The 13,650-nt window shown below is 34.7% G+C and overlaps 1 protein-coding gene across 2 annotated transcripts in view; it reads right to left on the reverse strand.

Annotated features, from left to right (window-relative positions):
- Positions 1–13,650, reverse strand: part of plxnb2b (plexin b2b) — a 156,347-nt gene that overhangs the window by 55,875 nt on the left and 86,822 nt on the right. The window contains exon 3 of one of the 2 annotated variants that reach the window (XM_079858472.1): positions 3,831–3,903. The exons of the other annotated variant lie outside the window; for it this stretch is intronic. The gene's annotated coding sequence lies outside the window, so the exon portion shown is untranslated. The remainder of the gene's footprint in view (positions 1–3,830; positions 3,904–13,650) is intronic. 2 annotated transcript variants of the gene reach the window in all.

Raw genomic sequence — 13,650 nt, forward strand, 5'->3', positions numbered from 1 at the left:
GCTAGTAACTTTGGAAAACCACTAGCCACAGTGGCTGGTAAACAAAAAAGTTCATGTTGTCAAGCGCTGGTGTCGACACAATTATATAAACATTCCCATTATAATCAATGAAGTCATCTACACTGCATGCTGGTTATTTAATCACACTTTTGGTAATCTTGATTTCCCACATCTTGTGTGCTTTTTCTGGGTGAGACTCAGTGAACTGTGGCGCTAATAGAGTAAGACGAACATGCAGTCAAGCACAGAAGATCAACAGCCAAGGTCAGGATTTTTAATTATATATCGTACACCCCCAGAACACTGGGAATATTGACGTGTGTCGTGTGAGATCATTCTGTGATACTTTTGTGTTAAAAGGTTTGATGCTGGTTGCTATTCACTACCATTAAATGGGTGCGCGAAAAAAAAAAACTCCTTTTGTGGTCTATAAAAGAAAGAAGGGCATATGGCATTAGAACAACACCAGGGTGAGTAAATTATGACTTGATTTTCATTTTAGCGTGAACTATCCCTTTAATGCAGTGTGGTTGAACTGAGGAGGTGTTTTGCATTGTAAAAGCTCGAGTTTCAATAGTCTTTCCAATCTCAACTAGCAAAAAAGTATCCTGTCTTTCATGATACGTCCCTTTTAAAGGAAAAGGAGACTTAGGCATGCGATACAAAACAGTGGACTTTCACAGCTGAAATAAGGCCATCTGAGACACCTGAGAACTCCCTTTATTTTGCTGGCATTGGTTTAAATAAGTGGCAGAATTTCCCACATGACTAAACAGATATGATCACACACATCCACGTTATCCTTTCATATCTCGCCAATAAGGAAATGTTGTAGGGCTCAGGCGGGATTGGGCAACATCAAAGCCAGGCTTTAGCCGACACGCTACTGTTAAAATCTCTCTCGCCGGCTATCGACGCTCAAGCTCGGCTCAGATAACCACCGCCTGTCAGTCGCTTGCTCTCATTTATCTCCACAGCCTTCTGCTGATAATTACAGCCACCCTGAACACACACACACACACACACACACACACACACGGCGTGATTATCACCTGTGGCATCAGCCGGCTCATCCAAGCTCGGGGTCTGTCCCCGGTCCACTTCCAAAATCATCAGACAAGCACTCTAAGCTTCGGGGTGAGCGCCACAGACGAGGCCAAGCTGCACAAACATTCATTTTCGATTCGCCGGAGAAGGTCCAAATGGAAACTGATGATTCAATCCCTAAATGGAGTTCTAGATGTAGTTGACTTGCGTTATCTGTGTGTCTTGCTCTACTAAGTAAAGCCAATTTCTCCGCTCCTCTGGAGTCATGAGGAGATGTCTGAGTGACGGAGCAAACAGAGACCATGCACACGCGTCTAGGTGATTCTTCAGCTTTGGTTACAGGGGAATGAGATTTCAGCATTATTTATATGATATGAAGGTGAAAAACGTTCATCCTTTGGTAACGAAGTACTTAGCAAATGTGTCTTATGTACAAGTCTTATTGTTTTATGTTTTTCTAAGACCCAGACAGAAAAAAAAAATCTGAACATATTAAATGTAATTTTGTTATATTGTAATTTTATATAAAATTTGAAATGTGTAAATAAAATGTAAATAATATGTAAATAAAATGTAATTTTATATATTATATATAAATGTAATTTTACATATATATTTTATTTATTTTTTTCTGTTTAATTTAATATAAAACATACTATATAATATATATATATTATAAAATGATTAAATTAAACATAGTATGTTACGTAATATATATATGTATATGTTATGAAAAAATAAAATGTATAAATAATGTAATTTATATATAATTGTATTACTTTTTGTTTTTCACATACAATGACAAAAATAAAAATTAAGTACATTTCTCAAATGCAATTTTTAAAATGATTTTATATAAAAACTGTTAGACTTAATATAATGAAAAACTATATTTAATTGTTTAATTTAATATAATTAATATATTATATTATAAAAATATTACTTTTAATATAATTAAATATTACATGTAATTATGTGCATTTAGAATACATAAAATGATAGCTATAAAATTAGTCTTAGCAACACATTAGAATCTGTTTTAAAAATTTAATTTGTTTTAAAGGAGAACTCCGGTCAATTTTAACATTGAGCTCATTTTTTTGTAAATTTGGAGTGCTGTCAGTACAGAGAACAACGACAAAAATCGGTGTTGCCTACACCGTGTTATCCTCTTTTTAAAATTTGCACCCTGTTGACTTCAATGGGGCAAGTTTTAAACCTGCTTTTAGCCTCTTAACATCCTTGATGTGTCATTACAAGTGCACAGCCAATGTGAGTGATTCCTTCAGAGTGAACACGGTGAATCTGACTGCAGTAGATGTGAAAGATATGAATAAAAATGATGTTATTTCAGCCAGCGCACATACCTGTATTTACATCCTGTTTTCCGTCGAAGTCCACAGTAGTCGATTGTCGAGTTCGGGCGCATGATCGTACGTACTAAACCTATGCGCGTGAACTCGACAATCGATTACTGTGGGCTTCGACCGAAAACAGGATGTAAATACAGGTATGTGCGTTCTCCTTTAAAAATGTTTAGAATGTCATTTACACTGAGATGTCATTTAAGTGAGATGCAATAGAAAATAACACTGTTGGAAACGACATTTCAGAAAATAATAATAATAATAATAATAATAATAAATGTGTGTAATACATATTTTATAATTCACAAAAGGACAGACTTCTGTGATGCATGTCAACAATTTGACATTGTTAGAAGATAGTAAACCAGGAAGAGTGCAATAAATGTGTTTTACAAGAGTTTACTTTCTAAAGGTCCACAGGGACAAAAAGTGCCCATAGTTGAAGAAACACCTGTCTAAGAGTTTACTGGGAAACCGTTCACATGAGACTCCTCACTGATGCTAAATGAAGCTCTGCTAATGGAATCTCCCTTGGCGTCTCTGCCACTTGTTTTAAAAGCGACCGATAAATATTCAAACTCATCTTCCCACCGCCATCAATTAAACACAGGACAGTTTTGGGAATAATTCTGGTTTGGATCCAGTGAGATCGTCCTGAAGTTTTCAAGGATGATGCATCATGTGGCAGATAGGGGGCATCGCTCTGACAATGTGATTGATGTTACAGCGACTGCTTTTAAGAGACGCACTGTAAAGGAGTCACACAACAATGACAAGTCTTTCATTTTATCACCTCCTATCTTTACAGATACATTTGTAGTTATTTTTTTGACATTGAACAAAAAAAAAAAAATTGAATTTTTGAAGACATAAAATCATTTTTAAAAATGATAATTGAACAGCATAATTGAACGTGTTCATCATGCAAAGCTATTTATGCTTATATATGTGTATATAAAATATATTTTCAATATATTTGTTAACATATTTAAAATGATTTATTCTTAATTTTCTAATACTTTTTATTATTCCTATTATTATTTATTTGTATTATTATTCCGACATTTTAGTATTAATTTAATTTTAAATATTTAATAAAAATAATATATTATTTATTTATTTATATATGTGTTACATATGTGTTAATTTATATATTTATATATGTTATAGAAATGTATTTTCTTTTACCCCACAGTTTTAATCGTATATTATCAGTACATTTAGATACATGTAAAAAAAAAAATCTTCTGTATTGTGCCGCAGACAAGTGTGGAATAACAAGAGAACGGCTGTGTGTAAATAATGACATGAATTTTTCATTTTGGGTGAACTGTTCCTTTAAGCAGGGAAAAAAAAAATCAACCAAAGCTGTAGTGGAGATATTAATAATCCCAAACAGAGTAGGAAGACACTTACTTCCAAGGCGAAAATTGCTTTAATTGATGCTTGACATAAGAGTGAGGTGTCTGTCTGTTCAACTTCCACAGCACTGAAAGAGAGAAAGAGAAAGAGAGAGAGAGAGAGAGAGAGAGAGAGAGAGAGAGAGAGAGAGAGAGAGAGAGAGAGAGAGAGAGAGAGAGAGAGAGAGAGAGAAAATCAGGTGTGTGAAACACATTCAGATAAATCACACGGCTCCTATAATCTTCTCTCTCATTCAACTCGTCATTCTCTCTTCCATAGACCTGTTTAATCTGTAATGGAGCCTGGTTAGGGAGAGAATCAATGTAAGTACCCTTATTAGGGGATTTCAGAGGCGTAAATAAGTTAGAGTGAGGGAGGGGTGGAGGACATGACATGTTAATGTGCAGTGTGGAGACCAGACGGTCGAGGTTTCTCCGGCGGGGCTTAGCATTAGCTAGCATCACAGAAACACTTAGACGAGGGTGTCGTCGTACCCCACAAGACTTGTGACGGAGTTCACTGGAATCACACATATGTTTGATTGACAGGCTGTAGTATATATTTGTAGTTAAAGCCTAAAATTTAGCAGGCTAAAGAACACTTACACAAGGAAATTCTGCCCATGGTTTAAAAGTACCACAGCAACAACAACTAGCCTAACTAATATAAACAAATTAGCAATTACGCAAAGAAATAGATGTGACTGAAATAAAGATGTTCAGGTATTCAGATGCAGAAACTGGAATCAAATGTAAAATAACACTTCACTTTATAAATAAAATATACATTACAAATATAGTTACAAAAGTTATTCAGCCAAGAACAGCGAGTGAATTTTCTCGTTGTCTTTTGTTGTTTGATTAACGTTAGTATAGAGACGGCAGCAGGAATTTTAGGCTGCTGTCCCTTTAAGAGCTGCACAGATCCAATATACTGTTACACAACTTGCGTTTTCTTTCTCAACTGTTTACGTTCGCTTAAGACATAACCGACTGTTATTACGAGGATATTTGTGTCGTCTTTTTGTGTGTATTTTAAGTGCAAAAAGACACGGAAATTCAATTACTATATGAGAGAGAGAGAGAGAGAGAGAGAGAGAGAGAGAGAGAGAGAGAGAGAGAGAGAGAGAGAGAGAGAGAGAGAGAGAGAGAGAAATATACTGCAAGTATTGAAAAAAAAAAGAAGCTTTTTATTAGAGCATCTCCATATTACCATAGCGAAATGCTAATGCTAACATCAATTGTGAGCCTCCCATGTGATATTTCCATGACAAAACATTTGCTCCCTAGCCTCCAAATTGGTCACTTAAAGGCAGCATTTCACTTATCAGGCAGTTGTCTATGTACTGTAGCTCACTAGGGTTTGAAACTAAATTACCTAAATAACTAAATTAATAAAAAGTATAAATGGTCTTTGCAGGAACTAAATTCGCTAATTGCTTTTCTCGCTAAATGCACTTGTTTCTTCTGCTGGTCACGCAACACCACTTTAATTACTCACACCAAAGCCTAATTAGCAGTATTTGTGCAACCAGAGGCGAACACAACCTCCATTAGAGCAAAATCAAAGCTCAAACACTTTGCTAGACGTGGGGGTTCGTTGCTATGTTGAGCCGCTAGCGTCACGCGGCGTTTGCGCTACAACTTTGTCTGGATGTAATCAGTTTTAGCTGAAGTTTTAGCTCAAAGCTCCGATGAAATATAAGATCTAATTAAGAAGTGAGCCGAACTGCTGATGCAGGACAAGTTATAACCTTTCATATCCTGATGAATATGGATTTCGGGGCACGGAGGAGGCCAGCGTTGGATCAGCATACGTACGGAGAAGCCTTTATAAATATCAGCCGTGACCAGTGCACACAACCTCAGAGCGAGAACCCCCGGTCCAGGGCTCAGTGAAGAGAATGAGGTGCGAGAGACAGTAGAATTTAATAAACGCGAGTGATTTAGTGCACATTCAACATGTGCGCGCCATTCTGTTGCCTATGGAAACCACCTGAGAGCGCTGACACATTTGAGCCTCATGTATTTGATAACCATCTGCTCTGATATTCTAGAAGAGTTTGTGTATGAAATATCAGGAGAGAAATATCCCTTAACATTCCAACTGATATATAATAATACGAAATAATATAATAACATATAATTAATTATATTAAATTATACTATAAGACACTCATATTTCAATAATAAAAACTGTCTATACTGTATGTGTATACATACATACATACATATGCAAGCAAAAAAATATATATATATAATTTAAAAAAAATAAAATAATATAGCCTATATAATATTCTATATAATAATAGTAATAAAGATAATATAATGTATAATTATTATGATTATATAAAAATTTTATGCAAATTTAATAGAACTAATATAATTTAATACATTTTGATTATATATATATATTCTGTATTATAATAATTATAATAATAATACTACTAATAATAATAATAATGATAAATATAATAAAATCAATTATACATTATTATTTCACATTATGTAAATCAATTATAACATTAATATAATTTAACACACATGGATATATATATATATATATATATATATATATATATATATATATATATATATATACTCAATACATTTATAAATAAATTATACAATTTAGAATTACAGACACACACACACATATACACACATACATACACACATATATATACAGTGCTATGCATAAGTTTAGACACCCATGCTAAAGTTGACTAAAAAGAGGAATAAAAAATCATCTTTTGGAAATTGAACTTAATGCCTTAATTTAAAAAATTTGGAAAAATCCAACCTTTAAGGACACCAATTTTCATTGTGAATGAATAATGTATCGTAAATAAATAAATGTTCTTCCTTAAAATACAGGGTGCATAAGTTTGGACACCCCTATGTTAAATTCCCATAGAGGCAGACAGATATATATATATATATATATATTAGTATTTTAGATTATGTAAATTAAATAATATATATAATTTTACACATATACACACATATATACATATACACTTTATAGATATTTTATATATTTTATTCACACACAAGACACTTTTCAAAACCACAATACTAATAATATTAATCATAATAATAATAATATATTTTATTATTTCATATTATATAAACCAGCAACTCCCTGACTCTTACAAGTATAATAAATATTGCTATGAATCATGGGTATTGTTCAGTCCAGATCATGAGCTCCAGAGAGATTTAGAGCTCTTCGGGAAAATAAATGTTTATCAGGTATAACAATGAGATTAAAAAAAATGGTTTTCTGTGCATCAAACTGATCTTTTCAGCACAAACCCATACAGAAGAGTAAACTAAACCGTATCTGAGTCGAGCACAATGTCCTGACAAAACAAGCCTAAACTGGCACGTCCTGCTGCAAAGTTTCCAATTATGGGGATGAAAAATGGCTGGAGCTGATTGTGCCGTGATCGATCGTAAGCTGTAAATCTTCTGACCTACATACAGTAATGTAATGGGGTTAACAGATCCACTTTCCCCCAACTACACTAGATTCAACGCTCAACCATCTCTCCAACCGTGATTGCTTGGGTAGAATAAAAATATAAATATATATACAAAGATTAAACCTAATTTTTGCTGCAATATAAAAATGTCAAGGTATTAAGCCTTGTTCTTTCTTGTGCTACGTCTAAATCTAACAACACTGAATGAGGTTTATACTTGAAACAAGAATCAGGAATGTTGCCTAAAGGGCGAGAAAAGTAAATTTAATTCAAAATACATTTTCCAAAAATTGCTTTTACACCAAACAAACAAACAAAACGGTCTGATGTGAAAGAGCCCTCAGGGAATAAAAGCGTGAAGTATACAGATTTGAGACTTGATGGACGAGCGAGCGACGACACGTTCAGTTGACGGCGCGCATGTCGACAGTCTCCAGAGACAGCAAACACCGCACAAACTGAAAACACAGAGGGTGAACGCAAACAATTCTAGCGTTATTATTTATTTATTGTTAATTCAACCCTGCCAAACCAGATAAGCATGTTTCTCTGTGATCCAGACGCTCGGCGGGCTTATCTCATTAACATTTGAGTTACGCTTAAACCCTCTCCAGAATTAAACTTCTAAAAACACCTGTTTCTGAACCTGTGAAAAACACATTCAAGTGTTTCAAGTTTTCAGGGCAACCGAGACCCCCATGTCTCTCTCTGTCTCTCTCTCTCTCTCTCTCTCTCTCTCTCCTGCAACAGATCCCTCAATAAATACAGCACAATTCTCTCCTGCTGCGTTTCCTCAAAGATAAAACACGTGTTTATACCATCTCTGAATGTCATTATAAAGCCTGCGATACAATGGCAAATGCCGAGGGATTCTGCACAAAGTTGTGGAAGTTCTCTCAAAGATTTTCCATTTTCCTCCGTGCTTGGAGAAACCGTGGCATGGGGGACCGGGATCATCTCCTGAGAAACCACTGTAGTCGCGCTGCCATTCAAAATTCATGCGTGCCGAAGCGAACGCATGGCTTGATTTATAGAAGTTTAACTGCGGTTTTAGCATATGGAAATCAGAAAGATTCACATAAACGCGCAGGGCTCCCTCAGGAACGCACCAGTTTTTCCTGTTTGCTTTTCTCTAAAGATTCCTGGCTCCGACCCAGATAAACCGGATATCTTGTTCACCCCCCACGACTGGCAGCCTGGGACAGAGAACGCTGGGAATGGGTGCCAGTGGTGAACAACAAAACAGAACGAGAGAAGACGGAAATAACTGAAATTTGATTACTTTGTGGAGAAGCAACAAGCAGTGTTGGGTAAGTGACGCAAGTTATGTAATCAGATTACTTTTTTCAAGTTTACTTAAAATATATCAGTTCTGTGAACTTGAAAGAAAAAGAAAGTGCTAAATACTCATAAAAGTTCATTTGACTGAACTAATTAGTTTAATTTAAGTTTGTCCTACTCAAACCAATTCATTATTTTGAGCGTTAGGGTTTACAGTGTACTAATAAACAGCCAACATATGCATGCTAATAAGCAACTAGTTAATAGTGAGAATTGGACCCTAAACTAAAGTGTTCCCTAATTGTATATTTCAAGTTGCCTACAATTTGCATTTACAAACACTAGTAAAGCCAAATTTACAACAACCCAAAAGTAAAACAGTGCGATTCTAAAAAGTAATGAAGTTCCTCAATAACATAACGCTAATGTTGAAAGTAAAGTTAAAAGTAAAATATGGTCACTCTGACAAACACTGTACTCGATCCAAACACTGTACAACATGAAGAAAGGGTCTTTCCCCAACACTTGATTCAAATAAACAGTGATTACAGTGAAAATGGACGTGCGTTCAGAAGCACAACACTCGTGCCGTCCACGTGAATGGGCTAGAGAAAAGCAAGCAGTCGGCTTAGTGAAATTTTGTCTCAAAGATGCTTATGAAGCGTTCTGAAGGAGGCTGACAGCGGCAGATTTTAAATCCTCATCTCACAGTGAGTGAAAAGGCTACATCTGGTTTATTCCTGCACGCAAAACGCTGGCGAATGAGGAGGATGGGGGTAATCTCTACAATACTGAGTAACACTCATTAAACCAGGAGAATGAGTTAGGAAGGAGAGTTTGCGGAGGATGGGAGGCTGATCTTTCTGAGCAGTGTGTGTTGCGGGAAGTTCTTTATCTGGGAAAAATGACCGCAGAAACTGTGCCGCCCATCTACGCGAAAGTTTGAAACGCACGCTGTGTTTGTGAGTTCAGTGGGAGTTTGTAATGTTGGCGAGAGCTCTGGGGTTCAGAGACAAACAGAAGGGCACGCAAGAGCTTTGATCATCTCACAGCTCCAAAATACACAAACACTAAACTAAGAGTCGCATCCCATGGAGAGCGCAATGTATTAAAACAAAACTGTGGCCAAAAATGAGAGTATCTGCGTGTTTCGTTCATTTTGAGTATACCTACGGGGAACACTGGAACTGGGTCAAATGCAAATGCAAAAAAAAAACCTTGGATTAAAAGAAAGAACTTCTTACAAATATACCACGCAAATAAATAATTCTCAAAAATAGAATGCAAGTCGACATGAAACGGCATTAACAACCCATTTTACTCGCATATTGTCACGCATTTTAAGTAACACGGGAATGTCAATAATTATTAAATGAAAAATTATTTCTAGTGACATCAAAAAGAAAAGTCAAAGCTTACAATGACAAACTTCTTTGGAATAATGCACACTGATGAATTATTACCAATAGATCAGAATAAATATTAAGAATTCTGAAAAAAATTATAAAAAAATATAGGCTATAGCTTAAAATAAGATTATATTTTGCTTAAATTTGCATGATGTTTATATTGTAATTATATATTCATTGAGAAAAAAATATAGCAATGTTAAAAATGTTTATATGGGTTTTTTTGAGCAAATGTTGCATGAATTAAATATGTTTTGAGAAATTGTTAAAATTGCTAAAATGAAAGAATTATGAATTAAAAAATAATGTTTTTGTTGATTTTATATATCAACAAAAACATTATTTTATATATCTCAAGTGTGATAATGTTTATTTGTATTTCTGAGCAAATATTGCATAAAATGAGAGATTGAAAATACTACTAACATTGGAAAAAAGTAAATGAGTAAATATTGCTTTGACCTTTTGCTGACATTCGAAAAGAAAGTAAACAGTCAATTTTTATTTCATGTTGACTAAAAGGAAAGCATCACATGAGTCTTTGTACCGTTCATTCTCATAATCATCATTAATGTCTTCATTCCCTCTATCATGTGATTGTCATCCCTTCACATTGGCCTTTTCTTAATGCATTATTACACATGCTTTTGGTAATCATAGTTTTATCAAGGTTAGGCATTAAAATACAAACAGAAAGGCTCCTGTCCAATCACGCGCTGCGGAGGAGTGGAGCTCATGCACTTCCTGTCGTTCTGCCGCCCACTAATCTGCTGTCATGTGTGCGACTGCAAAACACGTTACGCTGAATAAATCCACATTATTTCACTAGCGGATTTAGATTTGGAAAGATGGAGTGTTGCGCTTTAATATCTTAACCTCTCTTTAATATCTCAATTTGTTCTCCGAGACGCCAGTGAGAAAACAGAGAGCTGCTTTATTTCCTGATGTGCAAATGTTGAATGAGTTCATTCAGTGAAGTATTCATCACACTGATTCAAAGAGATGATTCATTAAAACGACCAGCTCAAAAGAGTCATGTTATTCGGACTGTACTAGCACGGTGGAGGAGAGTCGTAACTGTAAAATAACTTTAACGCACAACCTTATTTCTTTTAAACAATGTATATTGTACTCGATAAAAAAAAAAAAAAAAAAAAACATAAATTATATATATATATATATATATACACACACAGTATATATATATATATATATATATATACACACACAGTATATATATATGTATATATATATATACACACACACACAATATATATATATTTTTTAATAGAGTACTTTAATCGAGGAATCGTGACAGCCCTAATATATACTGTATAAACAGTTCTGTAAAATGTTTATATTACACAATATTACTGATTTTACTTTTTTTTAGGTTTACTTAGGTTTTACGCCACACATATACCTGTGCCTCAATATGTTTATGCACATTTTTTAAATGTATTAAGTTTTTTTTTCCATCACGCATTTTTTATGCAACATCTTAAAATTTAATAAATCGAATAAAATATGAATGGAAAGAATGGAAACCCAACCTTCATGTTATTCTGGATTATTTTTCAGTACAGTTTAAAAGTCTGTACAAAGCCCTGGTTTAGAGTTTCCTAAGATTTTATTTATTTTGAGAAATATGCAAGGCAAGGCAAGGCAAGTTTATTTATATAGCACATTTCATACACAATGGCAATTCAAAGTGCTTTACATAGAAGAAATTACAATAATAAAAAGAAATAAGAATAATTAAAACAGTTTAGAAAAATTAAATAAAATACAGTACAGTACAAACAGTCGGACGAACAGCGCCACAGTGCTCATTCAGTAAATGCATAGCTAAACAGAAGTGTTTTGAGTCTGGATTTGAATGTGAGGAGCACATCTGATCTCCTCTGGAAGCTGGTTCCAGCTGTGGCTGGCATAATAGCTAAAAGCAGGCTCGCCATGCAGTTTAAAAATCAAGCCAATCCAACAAGAAATCATTTAAATGTTTAGAAGAACATCTCTGTGAGGATCTCTAACCCATAAACAGCAAAACCCTCCACCCAGACTCTAAGGTCTCCATAAAATGATTCAGTGCCTCTGCTACTGTATCTGTTCCACTATCCCTGATAAAACCAGCACTTTTCCACCTGAGTGATCTGATCTCAGCCTGTGGAAGAAGCTCTCGCCACCATCCTGCACACCTCCTCAGCTTCAGCACATTCAGATTCAGCTGGAGCTCCATCACCCCGCTAACATCTGAACTCCCTGTTTTCTGTGCGTGTGTGTTTCTGACAGCGCAGACGACAGCTCTGCTTCAACAGGGAGCTGAACTCATCCTTTGGAGAGAAGAGCGTGAGTCTCTGGAGGAGCGGAGCATCACTTTCCTGTCAGAGACGCCTGTGGGCCGCCGTCGTGGAGGCGTAGCGAGAGATAACGCAAGACAAGCAACTTACAGCGGCCCTCGGAGCCTGCAGCGCACAAACACCAGATGAGAAGCTGTGCTGAGGGCTCTATCCTGAACGACATCACTTCCTGTGTGTACTCGCGGCGGCCACAAAACGTGTCCAGGCTGGTGCACGCTGGGAGCAATTCTGTTTTTGTCCCCACTTATAATATCAGACAAGTGTTCAATTATAATCAGTTATGATTATTAATACATGAGCATTTACACCCCTTCAGAATCTAGAGGTTTTTTTCCTTGACAGCGAATGTTTCATTTAACAGAATTTCACAGATAATTAATTAATTTAAATGTACTGAACTTCATATCAATGTAATATATATATATATATATATATATATATTACATTGATATGAAGTTATACGTATGTAAGATATACATATACACACACACACATACATATATGAAATTATTATTAATACATTATTTCATAAATAAATTAAAAACATATTTCTACCATGCTTTTAATTTATTTCAAATGTTTTTGCATTTAAATAAATTGTTTTCTGTTTACTATACACTGTATGCATGCATGTATGTATGTATTATTACAAATTATATACATACATAGCATAATTGCCTAAGTCATTTTTTTTTTCAATATAACTTAGGCAATTATGCTATGAGGCTAACGATATATACATATACATATATATTTACATATAAATATACACATACATATATACACACACACACACTATATACACACACACAGTGTGTGTATATATATATATATATATATAAAAAAAAAAAAAAAATAAAAAAAAGGTTTCGATACTGTACCTTTAAGACTTCTATAGTAAATGACCTATGATTAAGTTAAATATTTCACCTAGAAAATGTAACTTGCCTAACATAATCCATTTTTTTATCAATTAGTATGTCGCCCATTCACTTTCCTTTGAATACCAACAGAAAACACCATGTAAATAACATGGTATATGAACACGGTAATCATTCAGTAGCACGGCAAACCCTCATAAAAGTGTTATCATCAGATACCATCACTGTACCGAGATACTTTTTTTAAAAAGTGAATTATAAAGTGACAATCTGATTACCATCACTGTAACATGGCACCACCATGAATATGTTTGTAAAAGAACGCTAACATCCAATCTGATCCAATCTTTCCACAAACAGGATGTTTGTCTGTCAGTTCTTTGGATATGCTGTCACCTATAATGATTCGTTTTCAAC

This window comes from Squalius cephalus (genome assembly GCF_949319135.1).
Source record: "Squalius cephalus genome assembly, chromosome: 23".
NCBI classification, from domain to species: domain Eukaryota; kingdom Metazoa; phylum Chordata; class Actinopteri; order Cypriniformes; family Leuciscidae; genus Squalius; species Squalius cephalus.